We start from the raw sequence: 8,981 nt of genomic DNA on the forward strand, positions 1-8,981 counted from the left end.
AGGATCTGTCGGCTCAGTCTTTTCAGAGGTGCTCATAGGGTAGGGTTGTAGGGTAGGATTAAGTGTGCATGTATTTATGTGAGGGTCTGCGTCTGTACTGTGTTTCATTAAAAAAATAAAACATGCAAAGTCTTTAAATACTGGTACAAAACACATTGTTAGCGTGCCTGCCATAACCTATACAATAGAAGCATATCGAATCCTTATCCATAGTGCAACTCCGAGCATAGGAGGGGAAGTATTTACAAAAATAATTTCACATGTTGGGAAAAAATCAATATCCGAATAAGGATTCACTGAGATTTCCACAACCTTCACGGAAAGTATATAATACGTTTTGGTAGCGCGCTTGCCATAACCTATAAAATAGAAGCATGTTGAATCCTTGTCGATACTGCAACTCAGAGCATAGGAGGGGAAGTCAATTTATGAATGGAATCAAAGATGTAGTTTTATATAAAATAATTTTATTTATTAGAAAAAAAATCTATATTTGAATGAGGATTCACTAAGATTTTCACAACCTAGACGAAAAGTATATAACTAAAGAGAATGCAAAATCTGGTTCTCTCAACTCAACAGTAGCATCAGCTTTGCCATTAATTTGATTTTCATTGAAGTTCCAGCTTATGGTGTTATTTTACAACTCAATTAGGTTTACATAGATAGATGCTGATAACAACGCTTCCAAACTTGATGCTTGAGGCATGATGTCTGGATTAATAATCCACTCAGTTGTATTAGATTTGCTTTCCTTCTCTTCCAAAACACCAATGTACTGATCCAAAATATACACATTGTTAAACTTGAATAGCACATGCCATAAATTCAACATTCTCACGCATTTAAGATCTACTTCATTAGATATAATGATTAATTCCCTCGAAAATAAAAGAGTATTATGAGTTTTCCAAAAATCCCACAAGGTAGCAAGCATTGTTCACATATGTTTCTTTTTACTAATCCAAAGTCTAGCAATAAACTCAAAGCCCACCTAAATTTGCAGAATTTTGAAACAATACAACACAATCTTGAAGCCCACATGGGACTAGAAAAAACAAAATGATGGATTGTTTCATTTTCATAAAAAAATAAACAAATCTTGACATCAACTACACATATTTTATTCAAATCATCTCTAGTATATGAAGTCTATTTTGAACAAATAACCATAATAAAATATGATGTCTTGGTGGAATTACCAATTTCCAAATTGAATTAATGAAAACTAGCTAATTCAACCACTCTAAAATTAATCACAAAATACAAAGATTGAGTTCAACATTGACCACTACAACCAAAGTTTCAAATGGTACCATCATTTACACAAAAAAACTGAATCTTGTTAGCAATCTGAACTAACTCAAACAACATATCTTTTAACAATTTGTAAACCTTTCTTCTAAAAATTAACTTTGAGTTCACCATCCCTAACGTCGGGACATTATTATTCTTATCATTTGAAATAATTCGCATTAGTCAGAGAAGGACAAAAAATCAAGATGATATTGTTTGTGCTATTGCATTACTTATCCTTTGAACTAATTGAATTTGATCCGATAATTGTGTAACATCACTTGCTCTACAAGTTTAATTTGAGGAGAGAGGGGAGGACTAGTTGTGCACATAAATTCTTTAGATATTTCTCACCATTCCACCAAAGCTATGGTGTTTGTGTTTCTACCAGATATTTAGCCGATGACAACTTTGCCCACAATAATGCTACGAAATTTTTCAGACGCTAGAGGTTGCAGAGCACCTAAGCAGGTGGAGTTCCCTGGAAATTGGATGTGTGTAGGAAGGCAGAGGGGAGCGAAGAATACACACAGTGCTGTAGAAGACCTTCAACTCTCATTACTAACCTATATTTTATTGGCCCTTCTCTACTCGCCCTTCTTACATTGACCTTTGCCACCCTTTGTTGCCCTCATGCATGCATCGCTGTGGACGTGGGTAGACAACGCATTTTCCATGTGGGAGACCGAATTATTGGCACCAGGCCGCGCACCATGCGGCAAGGTGAGACAAACGTGAGGGACCAGACCCCACGCAACGCAAAACCGCGGCACGATCAGATTCAACATCCGGAGGACTGGAAGAACCAAACAAAACCAGACCAGTGCGTCACATAGAGCTGGGCCGGGGGTATATGGTCAAGGGAACCAAAGTTTTGCACGTCATAATTCGTGCACAGTCACAGTTGCTCATGGCGCTGTACTCGCTGGACACGCTCAGATCGCACTACTGCATGCCTGCATGCGAATGTATGTGTACCCATACGTTGTCATCACACGCTGCTCGATCGTATAATCGTATTCGCAGTATGTAGCTGTCGCGTCAGAGCAACAATTCAACGCGTGCATCATGGCGATTTCAAAATGTTCTGAATCCTGTCGTGCGTGTGCCGCCAGATGAGCAAATTAAAGCATGACTTGCAAATTGCATGCATGCTAGCTTTGGAGTGTCCAATTAGACCCTAGCCTTTTGCATTATCAAAAGACTGGTGCTGCCTCATCTCTATGCCAGGGCATAAAAAGCTACTGTATCTTGCAGGAAATGAATGTGCGTATTCTCTGAATTTCGTATTGCAGTGTACTACTGCAGCAGATGGACCAGGCCGGCCGCAACACCTTGAGCGATCCTGGCTTTGCTCGGACGAATCCACGCATGCACATGCTTTACCCAGCGATACGTGAAAAGAAGCGTCGTGTGCCGAAAAAAACAGGCTACTATACGATCGAGCCGCTGCTGTTGCTGCTGCGACGGGTCTGCCGTGTGCGGGCTTTAGCCGCTTTTGCTCTGGTCAATGCAATCCTAGTTCCACGAAGATCCAAGCGACGGCATGTCCCCTGCCTTTGTAATCATGGCGCCATTTCGAAACCGTGGAGAGATCGACCCCTCTAGTTCCCATGCATGACTTATTTGCAATGCCTCTTTGTTTTGGGCCAACTGTAATTTGCATGCGGCATAAGTGTCTCGATGAGAAAATAGAGTGGGGAGAAGGGTTTTATGTTTGTTTCAACTTTCAACCATAACGTGACAGACAGACGCGTGCTATGTGTACAAATGATGGGATAATTTTTGGAAGCAATTGAAAAGGATCAAAAGTACCCACTTGAATGGAATCTCTGTGAATGCGATCAAGTGAACGGCGAGTAGCCCTACAAGCCATCTCATCATCTCCACTGTTGGTTGGCGTTTTCTTTTTCTTTGCCTTTGCCGACGCGTGCGTCGTGTTTTTTTTTTTTTTTTGTACTTTGTTCCTTTCTAAAGTCAGTGAGGCCTAGCGAGCAGCGGCCCACTCCATGACGTGTATATAGGCTGGGCCCAAAAAATCTCTGATAAAAGTAGAACTGACTGTACAAGGACCACACCATCCCCACACAACAAAAACAAACTCCACAGGCTAACGGCCCGTTCCAGTAAAATCTGAGGCCCATTTTGCAAAAATAGAACTGGAACTCCGGCCCGTTTAATCCAAAACCTGAGGCCCATCCAACAAAAGACGTTGCAGTTCGGAGACGGTTGGGCCGAAGCTCCTCCCGTCGTGTCATCAGGGAGGCAAGCCATCAAACAACATCACCCCAGAGATTTTTTTCATGATCATCACCACCCCAGAGAGAGAGAGAGAGATTCTCCTTGGAGAAATGACCCAAGTTAAACACTTCGGGCAAGTCGGCAGCCGAAGTGCGCGAGCGCAGCAGTGCCGCACTGTTACCGAACGTGCAGGTGCTCGACACGCCACACGGCAATGACCCGGCGGAGAACGACGCGCCGGGCGTAGCGTCCTTCTCGCCCTTTTTGTCCCAAGGCCAAAGCAGGATCCAGTGCGCAGTCACACGACGACGCAGGTCCCATGTCCGGCCGGCCGGCCGGCGACGAGGTGCCCCGTGCCCGGTCATCGTCTCATCGATCGCGCGGTCACATGGCATGTTTCAGGCTAATCAGTCGGAGCCCCTCGCTCTCGCTCACGCAAGGTCCCGTCCCGATCACACGCCTCCTGTCTCCAGGCCTACAAAAAAGCCACAAGGCTTTGCTCCGATTCGATCCATCTGCAGCTAATCTAGCAGCTGGGGGAGGGATCTAGATTAGGCAACCTAGCTAAGTGGTAGGATCCAACAACTAACCTCCCTCACTAGCGCTGGTCTGTCTTTCATGCGAAGAAACCAGCGACAGCAATTAAGAAGAATCGAGCTGGGAATAATGATAACAACATCAATTGTTGATAGAACGCGCCAGCCGTGTAATCATTGAGACTGCGAGTTTCGCTGTTTGTTCTTATCCCATTCGATCGTCAGCAGCTCTTCGACTTCGAGGCATGTATAGCACTTTGGTTTTGTCCCTCGATCACCCCGCTGAGATGATGCCACATGGCATGGGGGCGCTAAGCTAGTAGTACTCGATCCGTATGACCTGAGGAGGGGAGACAGGTACGATTCCTATCTACGAGATAGGGAACAAAGGAGAACTAGAGGCACATCAAGTGCATTGTGGTACCAAAGTCTAGAATATGTAGACAGCTGACTTGCGGTTGTTAACTATGTTTGACGCTTTATTTGTTTCATAGATGTGGACCCTTAATTATGTTTATATAGACGACGTATCTTTCGAGATATTTGTTTATGATAGACAGACGTGTCTTTCGAGATGTTTGCTGTGACTTTGTTAATATCAAAATTTGTTAGGGGTCGTTTAGGAGGGCTTCTTCCAAAACGGGTTCACTAATGAAGCTAAAATCGATGAAGCAAAAAATAGTGGTTTCACCTGGCTTCTAATTCATTTTAGCCTCCGCTTACCAAACGGATTCACGCTATAGTACCTCGTTTTGCGTAAAATAGGTGAAGCCGAAGCCAAAATAAATCCTCCCAAATGGGACCTTAGGCTAGCTATTTGTTTTAGTATTAGATGATGTGCTCATCAACAATGAGATATGTACGATAATTTTGCCACTCTCGAGTTCTGCTTGTTTAGTCACCTAGCTGCAGGCATTCATAGAGGACCTCGGATGAGTGTTAGAGTGTGCCGTACCGTATTTTTTAGAAAAAAAAGGAATGCATATAATACTAAATTTTTAATTTATAAAATCTTAAGGGCATGTTTGGATGGCAGGTTTTAGTGAGAAAACACCGATAATTTACACCACCTAATTATTTTCCGCTGGTGAGCGCAAAGAGCTGTTTGGAATAGCGATTAGCACAAAAAAATTACAGTCGGTTCGGCCTAATACCGGTGTAAAATAATAATCATCTCACGAGCTCGCGTGCAATGAAAAATGCAAGCGATTTGTGGAGGTCTCGAAAAGACACATGTTGCGGCAATTATCGGGAGCCTCCTCCCATCGTCGTCGCAACTGCTTGCCCAACGCTCCGCAGCCGCTCGCTGCTCCCCCGCGCCCATGCCCATGCGCTCGCTCGCCGCGGCGATCGAGATCCGCACTGCCGCCCGCACTTCTCTTCCTCGTTGCCGGCGTTTGTGAGCCCAGTGTACTCCCCAGTGTCTCTTCCTCCCCACCGGCGCCCGCGTGGCTGCCGCATGCTTCTCCTGCGCGTGAACTCTCCGTGATGCGGCCGTCGAGCTCGCCTGCGCCCACGTCTCCTGCCCTGCGCCTGCTCTGCCCGTGTGATGCTGCTCGCCGGCAGGCGGGCGACCCCCGATTCGAGCCTTCCACGGCGCTAGTGGGGTTGACAGTGGAGAGCACCCAAGAATGTCAAAGCGGGTCAAGCGACTTGCATTGGGGGACCCCTCACAACTAATCATCCCCTCGAGAACTTTGATCTGAAATTTCTTCAGTTCTGGGTCCTAACAATTTGATGACTTCGTTGCTTGGTGCAGCTTCAATCCAGGAATTTTGATATCGTGGATGGAGGGGGATAAAATCGAGCACAAAAGGAAGCGGCAATGCAAAGTATTGCAGTTTGCTTGCTTCTTTCTATGTGGCTAATCTGCTTGTCGATTGCTATCCTGAGTCGACCATCCTGTTTCTCTGATTGTGTTTCTGATTGGGAACTTCAAAATAGTTGTTGAAGAAGAGAGCAAGACATGACCGTGCCTCAATTCGCGCCGCCAGGGCCTCAATCCATGACTGCAGAAGAAACATGGGCGGCGTTGAGCTCAACCTCATACGGGCTGAGGGAGATCTCGAGCTTGGTGTTCGAGAGCTCAGTTTTGGCTGCAGTGAGTTCGATGACAAGCCCATCAATTCCGAGGCTACCATTGTAGTTCGTAGGCGGAACAAAGAAGAACGGTTGCACAGGCCACAGATGATGCTATCTCCTGCCACTGACAGCATTCTTGTGCACTGAGTATTACAGCCGTAAGTTAATTACAGGTGTAAACAATCACAACGCATCCAAACGTTGAAAAGAAAATACTTCTGTATCCTGTGCACAATAAATTTGTAGCGAAGATGGCCCTATTAAATTATAGTATGTGATTTTGGTAATTGAATGACAACATAGTCATTGGGACTAATGGTTTGTCAAGCATGTGACTTGTAGGTTTTCTAGATTCCAAGTATGCAAACCAAATTATGGTACTCAAGCATCCAAGCTATGGTATTCAAGTGGTCAAGCCATAGTATCTACAATTATTCTATGATATTCAAGCATCCAAATGTTAGATAATTTTAGAGCATCCAAATAATGGTATCTTCGGTGTGCAAGTGGTGGTATTCAACTCAGAAAATTCAGTATCATTGGATGTTCCGATGGACCATCACAACAACCATCGGAGCAATCGTCGGAGCAATTGGTACAACTGGAAAATCAACTTGAGTTGCAGCAAGCAAAATCAACTTGAGTTGCAGCAAGCACCGGATGATCCGACATGTGGTTTTTTAGTAGCGTCGGAGCAATTCTCGGAGAAGGCAAAAAAGATCTATAGCACCGGATGATCTGACTATTAGGAGTTGGAGGCGTCTGACGAATCATATTTACTTTGCGAAGTTCCAGAGAGGTTTCAGGCAAAACTCCTTCAGCACCGGATGTTCCGATGGTGCCTCAGATGAAGCGTCGGATGAATTTTGGATGTGTCAGTGAAGAACTTGGCACGGGGAGGCCAACAGCTAGTTGCACCGGATGTTTCGATGCATGCCAAAACAGACCATCGGAACATCCAATAGTATACTGTAACTAGCCGTTGGAGCAATGGCTCTTTGATGTCTTGGGCTATTTATACCCCCTCCACTCGCCCATTTGAAGTTGCTAGAGTGGCAGGAATCCATTGGAGATCAAGACTCATCAAGAACACATTCAAACCACCAAAAGTGCTTAAGTGATTTATCAAAGGCTTAACACAAGCTTAGGAGAGTGATTACTGCTAGATAGGCCTAGAGAAAGAGAGAGTGCAAGGTGTGCCTACTTTGTGACCGGTTCAAGGAGTGAACCACAATTGTACAAGGTGTGCCGGTACTTTTGGAGCCTTGGTGGCTCGTCGGCAAGTCTTCGACCCTCCGACTTGGTATGGAGCGGCGTCGACGACCATGTGCGGGGGACTTGGAGACCCCCTTCCTTCATGGAGAAGCTCCTTAGTGGAGACAGCATCCAGGTGACTGAGGAACTTGGCGTGAGCCTTAGTGGTCAAGTCTTTGTAGCAAGTCAACGGGTATCCTGAAAGAGACTTGGTGACCGGGAAGCAATACTCTTATGTGAGTGCTTCAACAACGTGGACTAGTGGTGGTTGAATGTCTACCGATACCACTGGATAAATCATACTGTCAAGAGTTTGCTTCCTCTCATCCCCTTCTCTTACGTTTCCGCGTTACATTCTTGTGTGCCTTTACCTTCTTAGTTTAGTATCTTGTTAGGATTGACTTTAGGTTGCAAAACTTATTTTGGGATGAGAGTTTCACACTAGATCGACCATAGTTGCACATCTTGATAGCACGATCTAGTTTAAGTTTGATGCAAAAGTAGTGGAAGCCATACGTTAAGGTTTTAAGTTGTCTGATTCGCCCCCTCCCCTCTTAAGCTACGAGCACCGGTTCCTACAAAATTAGAGGTGGAATACACTTACACGTGAAAAATAATACAATACTTCCAAAATATGTGCGCGCCTTAACTATAAAGAAAAGGAAGAATGTATAAAAAAAATCGGCCTGTTCGGCTGGACTTATAAGCCGGCTGAAAAGCTAAAACGGCTGATTTGTTGTGAGAGAAAAATACTGTTCGGTGGCTGATAAGCCAGCTGATAAGCTAAAGCGAACAGGCTGAATCATTTTGAAAAGTTGGGACCTCGATTTTATTGCTCCACTCGAACACAGAACGACGGGGCCGAAATGCAAAGGCCAGCTGAAAGCATGTTGGACAAGGATTCATGTTCTTGTTGGGCAGTTGTTCTTGGTACTAATGATGATAACAGATGGAAAGTTTTTGCTTAATAAACTAAACAGGTGCATCGAATTGGAGTGAATTGGAGTAGGTTTAATCAGGTGCACGCACCACGGACAAATGTAGGCCAGGCAGAAAATGGACATGCGCGCGTCACGTCATTCTGGATCTTCAGTCGTTTTGGAGAACACAGGCAGATGCTATCAAGTGGTTTACAGCTCATTCCAATGTGATCAGTAAGCAAGAAAAGAAAAGGTGACTGATGATTAAGAGTTGTATACCAACCTAAGTATCAAGTATGCCAAGCACTTAATGTTCTATATATTATCTTAATATAATAGTGTTAAAAAAGCTACATTCGTCAAGAGGGTATAGAAATTACCATGTTAATTGAAAAAAGAGAAGAATATATGCCGTTGGATTGTATGAAGATCTATCGGTCTAGACTAACTGAAAGAGTCTATATCAAATACAATTTACAATAAAAATAAAGAAAATTTAATTGGTGAAAGAGATATAAATCCGGACCGGTGATTATTGCGTGCCTCGATCTATCATAAATCTGCCATCATAAACATCCGGACATAATGTCACCAAAGATAAAATCTAACATAAAAGCACAATATGCCTACCAGCTTTGGAGTCCGTAAAATA

The 8,981-nt window shown here is 44.1% G+C and overlaps 1 long non-coding RNA gene across 1 annotated transcript; it reads left to right on the plus strand.

The window, feature by feature from the left end:
* The first annotated feature begins 5,242 nt into the window (after positions 1–5,242).
* On the plus strand, positions 5,243–6,453 carry LOC117860149 (uncharacterized). The gene is made up of 2 exons (XR_004641386.2): positions 5,243–5,905; positions 6,018–6,453. It is a non-coding gene; the product is annotated as an uncharacterized lncRNA (long non-coding RNA).
* The last annotated feature ends 2,528 nt before the right edge of the window (positions 6,454–8,981 follow it).

The sequence above is a fragment of the Setaria viridis genome, chromosome 6 (assembly GCF_005286985.2).
Source record: "Setaria viridis chromosome 6, Setaria_viridis_v4.0, whole genome shotgun sequence".
NCBI lineage: Eukaryota > Viridiplantae > Streptophyta > Magnoliopsida > Poales > Poaceae > Setaria > Setaria viridis.